The following is a 16,233-nucleotide window of genomic DNA, read 5'->3' on the forward strand; positions in this document are numbered from 1 at the left end:
GAAAAGAGTTTTGTTATTTTAACAATTCCAAAACTCCTTAAACAACCAACAACTATGATAAATACGTAGAGAAAGAACAGTGCAAAAACATATGTTTGTTAAAAATTAATTTTAAGACGTAATTTTTTTATTTTAATTTTCACCTTTTAATTTTTTTTCCCAAACTTTTTTTTACCAAAATCTTTTTTTATAGTTGTCAGAATCGAACTAATGATCGAACCAGTCAAATTATTAGGTCATTGGATTATGTTCAGTTGTCGGTTACCGGACAACTCGGGTGGATGTTTGAGGAGGTGAGAACGCCTCAGTCGTGATCGTGCTGGGTTCGGATCCGCCGAGTAGTCGAACTCTCGATGTGGGAGGAAAGAGGGGGTGCCACCTGCAAAGACACTCCGACGCTCTAGTCAGCTAGTGTGCAGGCGGCGCCATGGTTAGGTGGAAAAGTGTGACATACCTCGAGGGAAGGGCAAGTCCTTCCCTATTTATACCGTGGCAGAGGTGGGCCCTGGGGGGACAGGCCCATCTTCCCCGAAGCTTCCTCGACTGTGTTGATGGAATGGTGAGGACGCGTGTCCTGGCACCGTGGCGAGTGTTGAGGACTCGATTGCTCGGGTCGGGTTCTCGACGGGTCGGGCCGACCCGTGATTGCTCTGGGCCGGACCGTAACAGTGCCCCCACGCGCCGACAATCAGCCGTATAGGCTGTTGGCTGCGAGTTCCTTCCATCCTTGTTGTCGCTAGGTCGGTTGTTCGTGTGGGGGACGCGCTACCCGCATGCGTGCCCGTTCGCGATTCGGGGCGTTCATTTGTCGCCTCGTTTCTCGCGCGGGACATTAAATGCTCATAAAGGATTGAAAAACCCCGTGTGTAAAGACTATTTTGCCCCCAGGCCTTTCGCGCTTCCTCTAAAGCAGTTTTAAACAGTTTCGCATTTTTCTCTTCCCTACTTGCTTCTTCTGATCATATTGCTCTTCCTTCTTCTTGCATTCCCCATCGTCCATGAGTTCTTTCCATCGCTCCAGCGTGTTTCGTTCCTGCCCGAATTTTCCTGATAATCCAGGTAACCACCATTTTCTTTCTGCCTCAACGGTTCTTTGCATGTTCATTATAGGCATTTTTTGTGCTCATTTTTGCTTATTGTGCATAGACGCACTTTCTTTTCATCGACTATGGTGTGCCATGGGGGTTATTGTTATTGTTCTGGTCTTGATTTTGTTTGGTCCCCCTTTTAGCTATGGCGTGTGGGTTTTTGGGTTTTTCCTGGCTTCCGACCTCAAGGACTAACCGCGCGGTGCCCTCACTGTAGGTTTGCCTCGTGTCGTTAGCCGGGCTTCTAGTTCCGCCGTGGGTTACGACCCATATGCTTGGGTTGTTTCCGACCTCAGGCACTCCCCCAATCAGATGGGTGAGGAGGAGCTCACGGAATTTCTTCAGGCTGAGTACCTTTGTGGGGGTACCGACGAGGAGGCTAATTACGATGTTTATGTCCCTGCCCCTCACGAGCGGCTGTATGAGATTAATTTCAACGCCCCCCGGGTTGCCGATTGGATCTGGTTTTACAAAGCCATGTTCACCCAAGTTGGGGTTCGCATCCCTTTTCCCCCTTTCATATGAGCCTCCTTAATCGGATCTCGGTGGCGCCATCTCAGTTGCATCCGAACAGTTGGGCTTCCATCCGCTGCTTCGAGATGGTATGCGAGTACTTAGAGCTGACGGTGTCCGTCGACATTTTCATCTACTTCTTTAATCTAACGAACCCTTCGAAGGAGGGGAAACATAAGAAAGGGTTCATGTCCTTCCGGTCTGCCCAAGGCCGGAGGATTTTCGGCTTGTTCGAGGACTCCTACCATGGGTTCAAGGACAAGTATTTTAAGGTCCGTCCAGTTAAGGGTCGTCACCCTTTTTGGTTGTCCTTAGAAAAGGAGCGCCTCATCCCGACATATTGGAGCTTCGGGGCGGGGTCTAATCCTTTTATCAAGGTTACCTATAAAGGGATGTCGGCTGTAGATCGGCGGATAGCCGACATACTGTGGGCAGTTCTTGGGAGAAATAATGTGAATCCTCATCTCCTAATGGGTAACCGGGAGGCCGCCCGAGATTATATTCGTGAGTTTCTCTTGTCGTGTAGCCGTTCGCCTGACTATTTACTCTCGCTTTCACTAACTTGTTCATTTTCCATTTTTTGTTTGTAGTGGGACTTTCTGCCGAAGTAACTGGCATGGATAACTTCTTCCAAACCTTCCTTTAGGAAGATGATGGTGGGGAGACTGGAGGACAGTCAGCAGCGGTTTCTGCTGGCGGAGCGGCCCAGACGGCACCCCCTCCTCCCGACGTTGTCATGACCACGAATGTCGCCACTCCGACGTCTGCGTCCCTAATTCCTCCAGAAGTACCTATTCCTGGGCACTCGTCTTCTTCACGTCGGGAGGAGGAGGAAGAGCTGTCTGTGATCCCTACTCCCAAGAGACAGAGGTCGCAGTCTAGTCCCGAGGGGGTCCTGACTGTCATGGAAAGGAACTTTGATGCCGGGGCATTCATATATGCCCAGTTGCTTCAGGGCACAGAGGAACATTTCCATGGTACTGACCTTTTGGGGCAGGCTCGGTGGATGTACCGCACCCTCCTTCGCGGCACGGCCATAGCCCGAAAGGCTGCGTTTGAGCTTTCGGGTATGGCCTCGCTTCGTCGGAAGCTTGAGTCTGCAGTCGTTGCCAATAATAAGTACAAGACCCAAGTTGAAAAGCTTCAAGGGCGGTTGGTCGAGGCGGAGAATAAACTCGAGGCCGCCGAGAAAAAGACTGCTTCGGCAGAGGAGAAGTTAAAAACTGCCGACGCATCTGTATCTCGTCTGACGGAGCAAGAGATGACCTTGAAGAGTCAGCTGAGTGCCGCGCAAGGTCGGGTGTCCGCTTTGGAGAAAGAACGGGATGAAGCGGTTGCGACCGCTAAGGCTACTCGGGACGAGGCTGAGATGTTCAAGCAGAAGTATAAGGAGGTTAAGGAGCAGGGCAAGAATGCGATCTTCATGACTGAAGATGCCCTCAAAGCTCAAGTGAAGATTGTTGTTCCTGAGTTTGATGTGTCGGCAATTGGCGTTTTCAAGACCATCAAGGATGGGAAGATTGTCGACATACCGAAGAAATGATATTTGTAATACCGAATTCTTCTTTTTTGTTGAACTGTTGTATCGCAACTTTTGGTGCCCGTAGTTGGGTTTGTTGGATCGTTTGCATGCATGTTTGATTGCTTGTTTTATTTGTCTGTTGGTTTACTCGCATTTGCCGTTATGGCGTTTTTTCTTGTTATGGCCGTTTATTATGCTTTTGGCCTGAAGGGCTCCCGGGGTGATCAGTCCCGGGGCCGCGTATCCCCGTTTGCATAGTGGTCGCTCAAAAAGTTAAATACAATAAGAAAACATAGGCAAATATGGCATGTGGCAATTGAACAGGTCTAATCAATGTAACAAGGACATCGAGGTGCTATTACAAAGTAAGTGGCTTAGGAATAAAACCTTCTTAAGTTATCTGCTTTCCATGTCCTCGGGACCTCTTTACCGTTGAGTCTTTCTAGCTTGTATGCGCCCTTACCGATTACCTCTTTGACTCGGTATGGTCCTTCCCAGTTTGCTATTAGTTTGCCTTCTCCAGGGGTAGTTGGGCCGACGTCATTACGCCTCAAGACGAGGTGATTTTCTTCGAACTTTCTTTTGAGTGCTTTGGCGTTGTAGCGCAAGGCCATTCTTTGCTTTAGCGCTGTTTCAGTCAGGTGGGCCATTTCCTTAGCTTCATCTATCAGGTCCTTCTCAACAACTTCCTCTACTCCCTTCAAGAGTAGTCATGGGCTCGGCTCCCCGATTTCTACGGGTATCACCTCGTCTAACCCATACGTTAGTCGAAAGGGGGTCTCTTTGGTGGAGGATTGCTCGATTGTGCGGTAGGACCAGAGGACCGAGGCGAGCTTGTCGGCCCAAGCGCCCTTCTTGTTGTCCAGCCGCTTCTTGAGTCCTAGCAGGATGATCTTGTTTGCGGACTCGACCTGCCCGTTTGTTTGTGGATGTTCCACCGAGGAGAACCTCTGTTTTATGCCCAGGCCGGTGAGAAATTCTGTGAATTTCTTGTCGGTGAACTCTGTCCCGTTGTCCGAGATAATGGTTTCCGAGATACCGAATCGCGTTATGACCTGCCTCCACATGAATTTCCTGCAATTGGACGAGGATATGCTTGCCAGTGGCTCGGCCTCTATCCATTTTGTGTAGTAGTCAATAGCGACTATAAGGTACTTGACTTGCCCGGGGCCGACGGGAAAAGGTCCCAAGAGGTCGACTCCCCACTGTGAGAATGGCCGGGAGGACATTAGCAAGCTGAGCTCAGAGGCTGGTGCTTGGTGGAAGTTGGCATTTTCTTGGCACTTGACGCACTTCCTAACAAATTCCTTGGAGTCAGCCATCATCGTTGGCCAATAGTATCCGGCTCGGATTAGTTTTCTTGCTAGGGCTTTGCCTCCTATGTGGTGGCCGCAGCACCCTTCATGGATTTCCCTGAGGACGTAATCCGTCTGGTCGGGGTGCAAACATTTCAGCAGGGGATGGTTGAATCCTTTCCTGAACAACTGACCCTGGATGATGGCATATCTGGCTGCTTCCCTTCTCATCTTCTTAGCATCCTTTTCGTTGCCAGGAAGTTTGCCGTCTTCTAAGAAGTCGGTGATGGGGGTCCAACCACGAGGGGTTTAGCTTCGAGAGGTGTAGGGTGATTGCCGGTTCCTTCATCATTTCTTGGATTAAAGATCGGTTGCCTTCTCCCGGTTTGGTGCTAGCTAATTTCGACAAGAGGTCTGCTCGTGTATTCCTTTCTCTCGGAACATGGTGGATCGTGACTTCTTCAAACTTTCGGCTCAAATCCTTGACTTTTTCCAAGTATTTTTGTAACAGCGAGTCCCTGGCTTGGTAGCTCCCGTTCACTTGGGAGGTGACGACTTGTGAATCGCTGCATATCTCCAACCTTGTTGCCCCGACTTCTGCCGCTAGGGTTAGGCCTCCTATAAGGGCTTCATATTCCGCTTGGTTGTTTGAAACGGGGAATTCGAACTTAATCGACTGTTCGTACACGACCCCGACCGGGCTCTCTAGGATGATCCCAGCGCCCCCGAACATTTGGTTAGAGGCCCCGTCCACATGGAGCCTCCACCGTGTGCCCGTTTCTTCGGTTGGTTCTCCCGTCACCTCTACCAGGAAGTCCGCCATCGCTTGCGCCTTGATTGCTTATCGGGGCTCCTACTGTATGTCGTATTGGGAGAGTTCAATAGACCACGTCATCATCCTTCCGGCCAAATCCGGTTTCTGGAGTACCTGCCGGATTCCTTGGTCCGTCCTTACGACTATCTGGTGACTTTGGAAGTACTGTTTTAGCCTCCTCGAAGTGGTCAAGAGTGCCAGAGCTAGGTTTTCTAGCTTGCCGTACCTTAGTTCTGCCCCTTGTAGAGCCCTGCTCACGAAATAGATCGGCTGTTGAGCTATTCCTTCCTCTCGTACTAGAACCGCGGCTAGGGCTTCCCCTGTTATGGCAAGGTACAAGTATAGTGGCTCCCCGTTCTTTGGTTTTCCGAGAACAGGGGGTGCGGCCAGGATTTCTTTGAAGTGTTTAAAGGCTTCCTCACATGCGGGCGTCCATTCGAACGCTATTCCTTTCTTCATGAGGTTAAAGAAGGGCAGGGCCTTTGTTGCCGATGCTCCGAGAAATCGGGATAACGAGGTCAGCCGTCCTGCCAACCTCTGGATGTCCTTGATACAACCTGGGCTCTTCATCTGGAGTATCGCTTGGCATTTCTTCGGGTTGGCTTCTACCCCTCTCTGGGTTATCATGAATCCAAGGAATTTTTCAGCTTCCATGGCGAAGGCACACTTCATGGGATTGAGCCTCATGCCGTATCGTCGGAGAGATCCGAACACACTTCTCAAGTCATTCAGAAGGTCCTCGGGTTGCGCAGTTTTCGCGAGTATGTCATCTACATAAACCTCCACCGTCTTGCCTATGAGGTCGCCAAATATTTTTCTCATCAGCCTTTGGTATGTTGCTTGGTGCACGAAATTGCAATAACACTTTTTGCAATCCCGCACAACTAACCAGCAAGTGCACTGGGTCGTCCAAGTAATACCTTGCGTGAGCAAGGGTCGATCCCACGGAGATTGTCGGCTTGAAGCAAGCTATGGTTATCTTGTAAATCTTAGTCAGGATATCAGAAATTATCAGGATTGATTGTGAAAAGCAAAAGAACATGAAATGGTTACTTGTTTTGCAGTAATGGAGAATAGGTTGAGGTTTGGAGATGCTCCATCTTCTGAATCTCTGCTTTCCTTCCGTCTTCTTCTTCCGTCACGCAAGTCTCCTTCCATGGCAAGCTCGTGTAGGGTCTCACTGTTGTCAGCAGCTACCTCCCATCCTCGCAGTGAAAGCTAATGCCCAGGCACTCTGTCACAGTGCGGCCAATCACCGGTATGGTTCCCTCCCCTACTGGAATAGAATCCAGTGATTCTTTTGCGTCTGTCACCAACGCCCAGTAGGTTACAGGTTTGAAGCACATCACAACCATTCAATCATTGAATCCTACTCAGAATACCACAGACAAGGTTTAGACCTTCCGGATTCTCTTGAATGCTGCCATCAGGTCCTGCCTATACCACGAAGATTCCGATTAAAGAACCCAAGAGATAACTACTTAATCTAAGGTAGAACGGAGGTGGTTGTCAATCACACGTTCATGGTTGAGAATGATGATGATTGTCACGGATCATCACATTCATCCGGATTAAGAACAAGTATCATCTTAGAATGGAAGCAAGCATGATTGAATAAGAAACAGTAGTAATTGCATTAATCCATCAAGACACAGCAGAGCTCCTCACCCCCAACCATGGGGTTTAGAGACTCATACTGTGGAAAACGTGTACAATGTCATAAGGTCGCATTCGGTACTGATTACAATGTCAAAAGGTCCTATAAGTAGTAAACTAGTATCCTAAGGTTTACAGAAATGAGTAAATGACAGAAAAATCCACTTCCGGGCCCACTTGGTGTGTGCTTGGGCTGAGAAATGAAGGAAATTCGTGTAGAGACCTTTTCTGGAGTTAAACGCCAGTTCTCATGCCAGTTTGGGCGTTTAACTCCAACTTTTATTCCTGTTCCGGCGTTTAACGCTGGAATTTCTGAGGCCGGATTGCAACGCGGGTTTGGGCCATCAAATCTTGGACAAAGTATGGACTATTATATATTGCTGGAAAGCCCTGGATGTCTACTTTCCAATGCCGTTGAGAGCGCGCCAATTGGGCTTCTGTAGCTCCAGAAAATCCACTTCGAGTGCAGGGAGGTCAGAATCCAACAGCATCTGCAGTCCTTTTCAGTCTCTGGATCAGATTTTTGCTCAGAACCTTCAATTTCAGTCAGAAAATACCTGAAATCACAGAAAAACACACAAACTCATAGTAAAGTCCAGAAAAGTGAATTTTAACTAAAAACGAATAAAAATATACTAAAAACTAACTAGATCATATCAAAAACATACCAAAAACAATGCCAAAAAGTATACAAATTATCCGCTCATCACAACACCAAACTTAAATTGTTGCTTGTCCCCAAGCAACTGAAAATCAAAAGAGGATAAAAAGAAGAGAACATACTATAGACTCCAAAATATCAAGGAAACATAGCTCCAATTAGATGAGCGGGACTAGTAGCTTTTTGCCTCCGAACAGTTTTGGCATCTCACTCTATCTTTTGAAGTTCAGAATGATTGGCATCTATGAGAACTCAGAACTCAGATAATGTTATTGATTCTCCTAGTTAAGTATAATGATTCTTGAACATAGCTAGTATATGAGTCTTGGCTGTGGCCCAAAGCACTCTGTCTTCCAGTATTACCACCGGATACATACATGCCACAGACACATAATTGGGTGAACCTGTTTATGATTGTGACTCAGCTTTGCTAAAGTCCCCAATTAGAGGTGTCCAGGGTTCTTAAGCACACTCTTGTTGCCTTGGATCACAACTCTATTTTTTTCTTTTTCTTTTTTTTTTCTTTCTCTCTCTTTTTTTTTTTCGAAATTTTTTTTTTTTTTGAATATTGCTTTTTCTTGCTTCAAGAATCAATTTGATGATTTTTCAGATCCTCAATAACAGTTCTCTTTCTCCTCATTCTTTCAAGAGCCAACAAATTTAACATTCTTAAAAACAACAAATTCAAGAGACATATGCACTGTTCAAGCATTCATTCAGAAAACAAAAAGTATTGTCACCACATCAAGCTAATTCAACTAGTTTCAGAGATAAGTTTCGAAATCCTGTACTTCTTGTTCTTTTGTGGTTAAAGCATTTTTCATTTAAGAGAGGTGATGGATTCATAGGACATTCATAACTTTAAGGCATAAACTTTAATTTTATTAATTATGAATTAAAACAAGACTCAAAAATAGATATAGAATGAGACTAGAAAAACGAAAAATAAAAACAAAACTCAAGGAAATAAATAAAAAAACGAAAAACAGAGGCTCCTAATGATAGAGGTTTTCACAGAGTTAGGACTCAACAACCTTGATTTTGAGAAGTAGATGCTCCCTCAGCTTGAGAGGAGAACTTTTGGCGTTTCAGTTCTTGGATTTCACGCCCCTGCTTCTCTTGCTCCTTCAGCAATTTGCAGAGCATGCAGTTCTGATTCTGCTGTTCTTCCTTCAGTTGCTCCATAGTCTCTTGCAGCTTGTTAATAGATGCTTCTAGGCTGGACCAGTAGTCAATTCTTGGGAATTCAGGGAGGAATTCCTGCGCCCTCCTCTTGATGGAGTTGTCTTGCACTTGTCCTTCCATTGACTTCTTGGTGATTGGGTGTTCAATGGGTATGAACTCATCTACTCCCATCTTCACCCCAGCCTCTTTACAGAGCAAGGAAATCAAGCTTGGGTAGGCCAATTTGGCTTCAGTGGAATTCTTATTTGCAATTGTGTAGATCTCACAAGCAATCACATGATGAACCTCCACTTCTTTTCCAAGCATAATGCAATGAATCATCACTGCTCTCTTGATGGTGACCTCAGAACGGTTGCTAGTGGGCAATATGGAACGCCCAATAAAGTCTAGCCAACCTCTTGCAATTGGCTTGAGGTCTCCCCTCTTGAGTTGGTTTGGGACACCCTTTGAATTGGTTATCCACTTAGTCCCAGGGAGGCAAATGTCCTCTAGAACTTGATCCAACCCTTTATCTACTCTCACCATCCTCCTATTGAAGGAGTCGGGATCATCTTGTAGTTGAGGTAGTTTGAAGATTTCTCTTATTTTGTCCAGATGAAAGTACATAACTTTCCCTCTGACCATGGTTCTGTAGGTATGGTAAGCAGTTCCAGTCATTCTCTGCTTATCTGTCAGCCACAGATTAGAGTAGAATTCCTGAACCATGTTCCTTCCAACCTTTGTCTCAGGATTGGTCAGAACTTCCCAACCTCTGTTTCGAATTTGCTCTTGGATCTCCGGATATTCATCTTCTTTCAGATCAAATTTAACTTCCGGGATCACTGACCTCAGACCCATTATTTTGTGATAATGGTCTTCATGTTCTTTGGTTAAGAACTTCTCTTGATTCCAAAGATTCTTTGGATTAGTCTCTTTCTTTCCTCTTGAGTTGGTTTGTTTTCCCTTGGGAGCCATGATCTTGATAAATCTTGGCTTAGTGATCACGGAAAAGCACACCAAACTTAGAGGTTTTGCTTGTCCTCAAGCAAAAAGAAAAGAAAGAAGAGAAGAGAGAGAGAGGAAGAGGAAATTCGAATGGTGTGAGGAAGGAGGGGTGAGAAACGTGCATTTATAGAGTGGGGGGAGGAGAAATTCGAAAACAAAAGAGAGATTTGAAAGGAAATTTGAAAAGATATGGAAAGAATTTGAGAAAAGGGTGAGTTTTTGAAGAAGATTTGGGATTATTTTGAAATAGATTTGAAGAGTGGTTTTGATTTGTGAAGATTTGAAAGTGAATGATGAAAGGTTGAAGTGCATTTATGTAGAAGAGTATGGGTAAAAAGAGGAAAGTTTGAAAAAAATTGAGTTGAAAACAAAAGTGTGGTCCCCCCACCTTTCTGGCGTTAAACGCCCAGAATGGCACCCATTCTGGCGTTTAACGCCCACTTGGCACCCCTTTTGGGCGTTTAACGCCCAGCCAGGTACCCTGGCTGGCGTTAAACGCCAGAAAGCCTTCCTCACTGGGCGTTTTTCTGAACGCCCAGTGATGCTGCACACCTGGCGTTAAACGCCCAGAATGGTGCCCATTCTGGCGTTTAACGCCCAAAATGGCACCATTCCTGGCGTTAAACGCCCAGAATGGTATCCATTCTGGCGTTTAACGCCCAAAATGCCCCTTACTAGCGTTTTTTCGCCAGTAAGCTCATTTTCTCTGCTCTTTGAGCTGAATCCTTCTGTAACTCTGTGAATTCCTTCATTTTTGATATTTGCCTCTGTAAGAACTAATCATACAACCTACTAATGACTGGGTTGCCTCCCAGCAAGCGCTTCTTTACTGTCTTTAGCTGGACTTTCACTGAGAATCACTCAAGTCTCAGTTCTGAGCATTCCTGCTCAAAATTCCCTTCAAGATAATGCTTGATTCTCTGTCCATTAACAATGAACTTCTTATCAGAATCAATATCCTGAAGCTCAACATATCCATATGGTGACACTCCTGTAATCACATACGGACCCCTCCAACGGGATTTGAGTTTTCCTGGAAACAGTTTGAGCCTAGAGTTGAAGAGCAGAACTTTTTGTCCTGGCTCAAAGACTCTGGTTGACAATTTCTTGTCATGCCACTTCTTTGCCTTTTCCTTATAAATTTTTGCATTTTCAAAGGCATTGAGTCTGAACTCTTCTAGCTCATTTAGCTGGAGCAGTCTTTTCTCACCAGCTAACTGTGCATCCATGTTTAGGAATCTGGTTTCCCAGTAGGCTTTATGTTCCAGTTCCACAGGCAAATGACAGGCCTTCCCATACACCAATTGGTATGGAGAGGTACCTATAGGAGTCTTGAATGTTGTTCTGTATGCCCACAGAGCATCATCCAAGCTCTTTGCCCAATCCTTTCTTCGGGACATTACAGTCCGTTCTAGGATTCTTTTTAGCTCTCTGTTAGAGACTTCTGCTTGCCCATTTGTCTGTGGATGATACGGAGTTGCCACTTTGTGGCTAATTCCATATCTGACCATAGCAAGGTGTAGCTGTTTATTGCAGAAATGAGTTCCCCCATCACTAATTAGCACTCTGGGAACGCCAAATCTGCTGAAAATGTTCTTCTGGAGGAATTTCAGTACGGTCTTAGTATCATTGGTGGGTGTAGCAATTGCTTCTACCCACTTAGATACATAATCCACTGCTACCAGAATGTAAGTGTTTGAGTATGATGGTGGGAATGGCCCCATGAAGTCAATTCCCCATACATCAAACAGCTCTATCTCTAATATCCCTTGTTGAGGCATGGCATATCCATGAGGCAGGTTACCAGCTCTTTGGCAACTGTCACAGTTACGCACAAACTCTCGGGAATCTTTATAGAGAGTAGGCCAGTAGAAGCCACATTGGAGGACTTTAGTGGCTGTTCGCTCACTTCCAAAATGTCCTCCATACTGTGATCCATGGCAGTGCCATAGGATCCTCTGTGCTTCTTCTCTGGGTACACACCTGCGGATCACTCCGTCAGCACATCTCTTAAAGAGATATGGTTCATCCCAGAGATAGTACTTGGCATCTGAAATTAATTTCTTTCTCTGCATGTAACCGTACTCTTTGGGTATGAACCTCACAGCTTTATAGTTTGCAATGTCTGCAAACCATGGAGCTTCCTGAATGGCAAATAGTTGCTCATCTGGGAAAGTCTCAGAAATCTCAGTAGAAGGGAGGGACGCCCCAACTACTGGCTCTATTCTGGACAGATGATCAGCTACTTGATTCTCTGTCCCTTTTCTGTCTCTTATTTCTATATCAAACTCTTGCAGAAGCAACACCCATCTGATAAGCCTGGGTTTTGAATCCTGCTTTGTGAGTAAGTATTTAAGAGCAGCATGGTCAGTGTACACAATCACTTTGGATCCTACTAGGTAGGATCTAAACTTGTCAATGGCATACACCACTGCAAGTAATTCTTTTTCTGTGGTAGTGTAATTCTTCTGTGCATCATTTAGAACACGACTAGCATAATAAATGACGTGCAGAAGTTTATTATGCCTTTGTCCCAACACTGCACCAATGGCATGATCACTGGCATCACACATTAATTCAAATGGTAATGCCCAATCTGGTGCAGAGATAACTGGTGCTGTGACCAACTTAGCTTTCAGGGTCTCAAATGCCTGCAGACACTCATTATCAAAGATAAATGGAGTGTCAGCAGCTAGCAGATTACTCAGAGGTTTGGCAATTTTCGAAAAATCCTTGATAAACCTTCTGTAAAATCCTGCATGCCCCAGAAAGCTTCTGATTGCCTTAACATTGGCAGGTGGTGGTAATTTTTCAATTACCTCTACCTTTGCCCTATCCACCTCTATTCCCTTGCTTGAAATTTTGTGCCCAAGGACAATTCCTTCAGTCACCATAAAGTGACATTTCTCCCAGTTTAAAACTAGGTTAGTCTCTTGGCATCTTTTCAGGACAAGTGATAGATGGTTAAGACAGGAGCTGAATGAGTCTCCATATACTGAAAAGTCATCCATGAAGACTTCCAGAAATTTCTCTACCATATCTGAGAAGATAGAGAGCATGCACCTCTGAAAGGTTGCAGGTGCATTGCACAGACCAAAAGGCATTCTTCTGTAGGCAAACACGCCTGAAGGGCAGGTGAATGCTGTTTTCTCTTGGTCCTGAGGGTCTACTGCAATTTGGTTGTAGCCTGAATAGCCATCCAAAAAGCAGTAATAATCATGACCAGCTAGTCTTTCTAGCATTTGGTCTATGAATGGTAAAGGGAAATGATCCTTTCTGGTGGCTGTATTGAGCCTTTTGTAGTCAATACACATGCGCCACCCTGTGACTGTCCTAGTAGGAACCAGTTCATTTTTTTCATTATGAACCACTGTCATGCCTCCCTTTTTGGGAACAACTTGGACAGGGCTCACCCAGGGGCTATCAGAAATAGGATAAATTATCCCAGCCTCTAGTAATTTAGTGACCTCTTTCTGCACCACCTCCTTCATGGCAGGATTTAGCCTTCTCTGTGGTTGGACCACTGGTTTGGCATTATCCTCCAATAGGATCTTGTGCATGCATCTAGCTGGGCTAATACCCTTAAGATCACTTATGGACCACCCAAGAGCTGTCTTGTGTGTCCTTAGCACTTGAATCAGTGCTTCCTCTTCCTGTGAATTTAAAGCAGAGCTTATAATTACTGGAAAAGTGTCACCCTCTCCCAGAAATGCATATTTCAAGGATGATGGTAATGGTTTGAGTTCAGGCTTGGGAGGCTTGTCCTCCTCCTGAGGAATTTTCGAAAATTCCTTTGCCTCCTCTAGTTCTTCTTGATCAGGTTGGGCATCCTTGAAAATGTCCTCAAGCTCTGATTCTAGGCTCTCAGCCATATTGATCTCTTCTACCAGAGAGTCAATGATGTCAGCGCCCATGCAGTCAATTGGTGTGTCTGGATGCTGCATAGCTTTCACAGCATTCAACTTGAACTCATCCTCATTGACCCTCAAGGTTACTTCCCCTTTTTGTACATCAATGAGAGTTCGTCCAGTTGCTAGGAAGGGTCTTCCTAGAATGAGAGTTGCACTCTTGTGCTCCTCCATTTCCAGCACTACAAAGTCAGTGGGAAAGGCAAATGGCCCAACCTTGACAATCATGTCCTCAATTATGCCTGATGGGTATTTAATGGAGCCATCAGCAAGTTGGAGGCATATCCGGGTTGGTTTGACTTCTCCAGTCAACCCAAGCTTTCTGATAGTGGATGCAGGTATTAGATTGATGCTTGCTCCAAGATCACATAGAGCTGTCTTAGTGCAAGCACCTTCTAATGTGCATGGTATGATAAAGCTTCCTGGATCTTGAAGCTTTTCTGGTAAGCTTTTTAATATGACTGCACTGCATTCTTCAGTGAGAAACACTTTTTCAGTTTCTCTCCAATCCTTCTTATGACTTAAGATCTCTTTCATGAACTTAGCATAAGAAGGTATTTGCTCAAGTGCCTCTGCAAACGGAATCTTTATTTCAAGAGTCCTTAGATAGTCTGCAAAGCGGGCAAATTGCTTATCCTGTTCCGCTTGGCGGAGTTTTTGAGGATAAGGCATCTTGGCTTTATATTCTTCAACCTTAGATGCTGCAGGTTTATTCCTTACAGAAGTGGTTGAAGAAGCCTTGTTAGAGGGATTACTGTCAGCACTCTCAGGTGTCTGAGTCTCCCTTGGCGTTTGAACGCCAGGAATGGGTGAAGTTTGGGCGTTAAACGCCAACTTCTCTCCCCTTTCTGGCGTTTGAACGCCAGAACTGGGCAAGGAATGGGCGTTTAACGCCAGCTTTCCTTCCCTTTCTGGCGTTTGAACGCCAACAATATTCCTCTCTGGGCTCTTATTGTCCTCAGAGGGATTTTGCACAGTGGTTTGGTTGTCCTCTGTCAATTGTTCCTTGTTTGGCTTTTTACTCTTCTGAGCAGTGTTATTCAGGGTCTTCCCACTCCTCAATTGAACTGCTTGACATTCCTCTGTTATCTGTTTGGATAATTGCTGTTTTGCTTGATTTAACTGCAGTTCTATGCTCTTGTTAGCAACTTTAGTTTCATTGAGCATCTCTTTAAAATCTGCTAACTGTTCTGTTATCAGGAGCAATTGTTGATTAAGCTCTGTTATCTGTTCTTGAGGACTAGGGTCAGTGACTACTGTCATGACCTCCTCTTTTGCAGAGAACTCATTGCTAGAGTATAAATATTGGTTTCTAGCAACAGTGTCTATAAGCTCTTGAGCTTCTTCAATTGTCTTCCTCATGTGTATAGATCCACCAGCTGAGTGGTCTAAAGACATCTGAGCTTTTTCTGTAAGCCCATAGTAGAAAATGTCTAACTGTACCCACTCTGAAAACATTTCAGAGGGGCATTTTCTAAGCATACCTCTATACCTCTCCCAGGCATTATAAAGGGATTCATTATCCTCTTGTTTAAAGCCTTGGATGTCCAGCCTTAGCTGTGTCATCCTTTTTGGAGGGTAAAAGTGATTCAGGAATTTGTCTGATAACTGTTTCCATGTCTTTATGCTTGCTGTAGGTTGGTTGTTCAACCACCTTTTTGCTTGATCTTTTACAGCAAATGGAAACAGTAACAGTCTGTAGACATCCTGATCTACCTCTTTATCATGTACTGTGTCAGCAATTTGTAAGAACTGTGCCAGAAACTCAGTAGGTTCTTCCTCTGGAAGACCGGAATACTGGCAATTTTGCTGCACTATGATAATGAGTTGAGGGTTTAGCTCAAAGCTGCTTGCCTTGATGGGAGGTATACAGATGCTACTCCCATATGCAGCTGTACTGGGGTTGGCATAGGACCCCAGAGTCCTTCTGGACTGATTAATTCCACTTAAGTCCATCATGGACAAAAGGGAAATGATGATAATTGCAAAGAGATAAATTTTGTGTTTTTTTTTTTTGAATTAACCGAAAATAAAATAAAACAAAAAGGAAAATAAAATAAAAATTTGAAAATCAAAAGGAAATTAAAAGAGAATTTCGAAAATTAGAGAGAAAATAAGATCAAAGCAAATTGAGAACTAAATCAATCAAGTAATTAAAAAGATTTTGAAAACAGCAATTAAAAAGATATGATTGAAAAGTTTTTATGAAAAAGATTTGATTTTTAAAAGGAGGAAAGAGAAAAACACAAAATGACACCAAACTTAAAATTTTAGAAAATCAAACACTATTTTTTTTTCGAAAATTTTAAAGAGAAAAACACAAAGAGGACACCAAACTTAGAACTTTTATGAATCAAAAAGGGACTAAGAACATGCAAGAAAAAAATCGAAAATTTAAAAGAAAAACAAAAGCATGCAAATGACACCAAACTTAGAATATAAAACTAGACTCAACTAAAAAGACTCTAAACCAACAAAAACAAAAAGTCCTAATCTAAGCAACAAAATAAACCGTCAGTTGTCCAAACTCGAACAATCCCCGGCAACGGCGCCAAAAACTTGGTGCACGAAATTGCAATAACACTTTTTGCAACCCCGCACAACTAA

This window comes from Arachis hypogaea, chromosome 10 (assembly GCF_003086295.3).
Source record: "Arachis hypogaea cultivar Tifrunner chromosome 10, arahy.Tifrunner.gnm2.J5K5, whole genome shotgun sequence".
In the NCBI taxonomy this organism is placed as follows: Eukaryota; Viridiplantae; Streptophyta; class Magnoliopsida; order Fabales; family Fabaceae; genus Arachis; species Arachis hypogaea.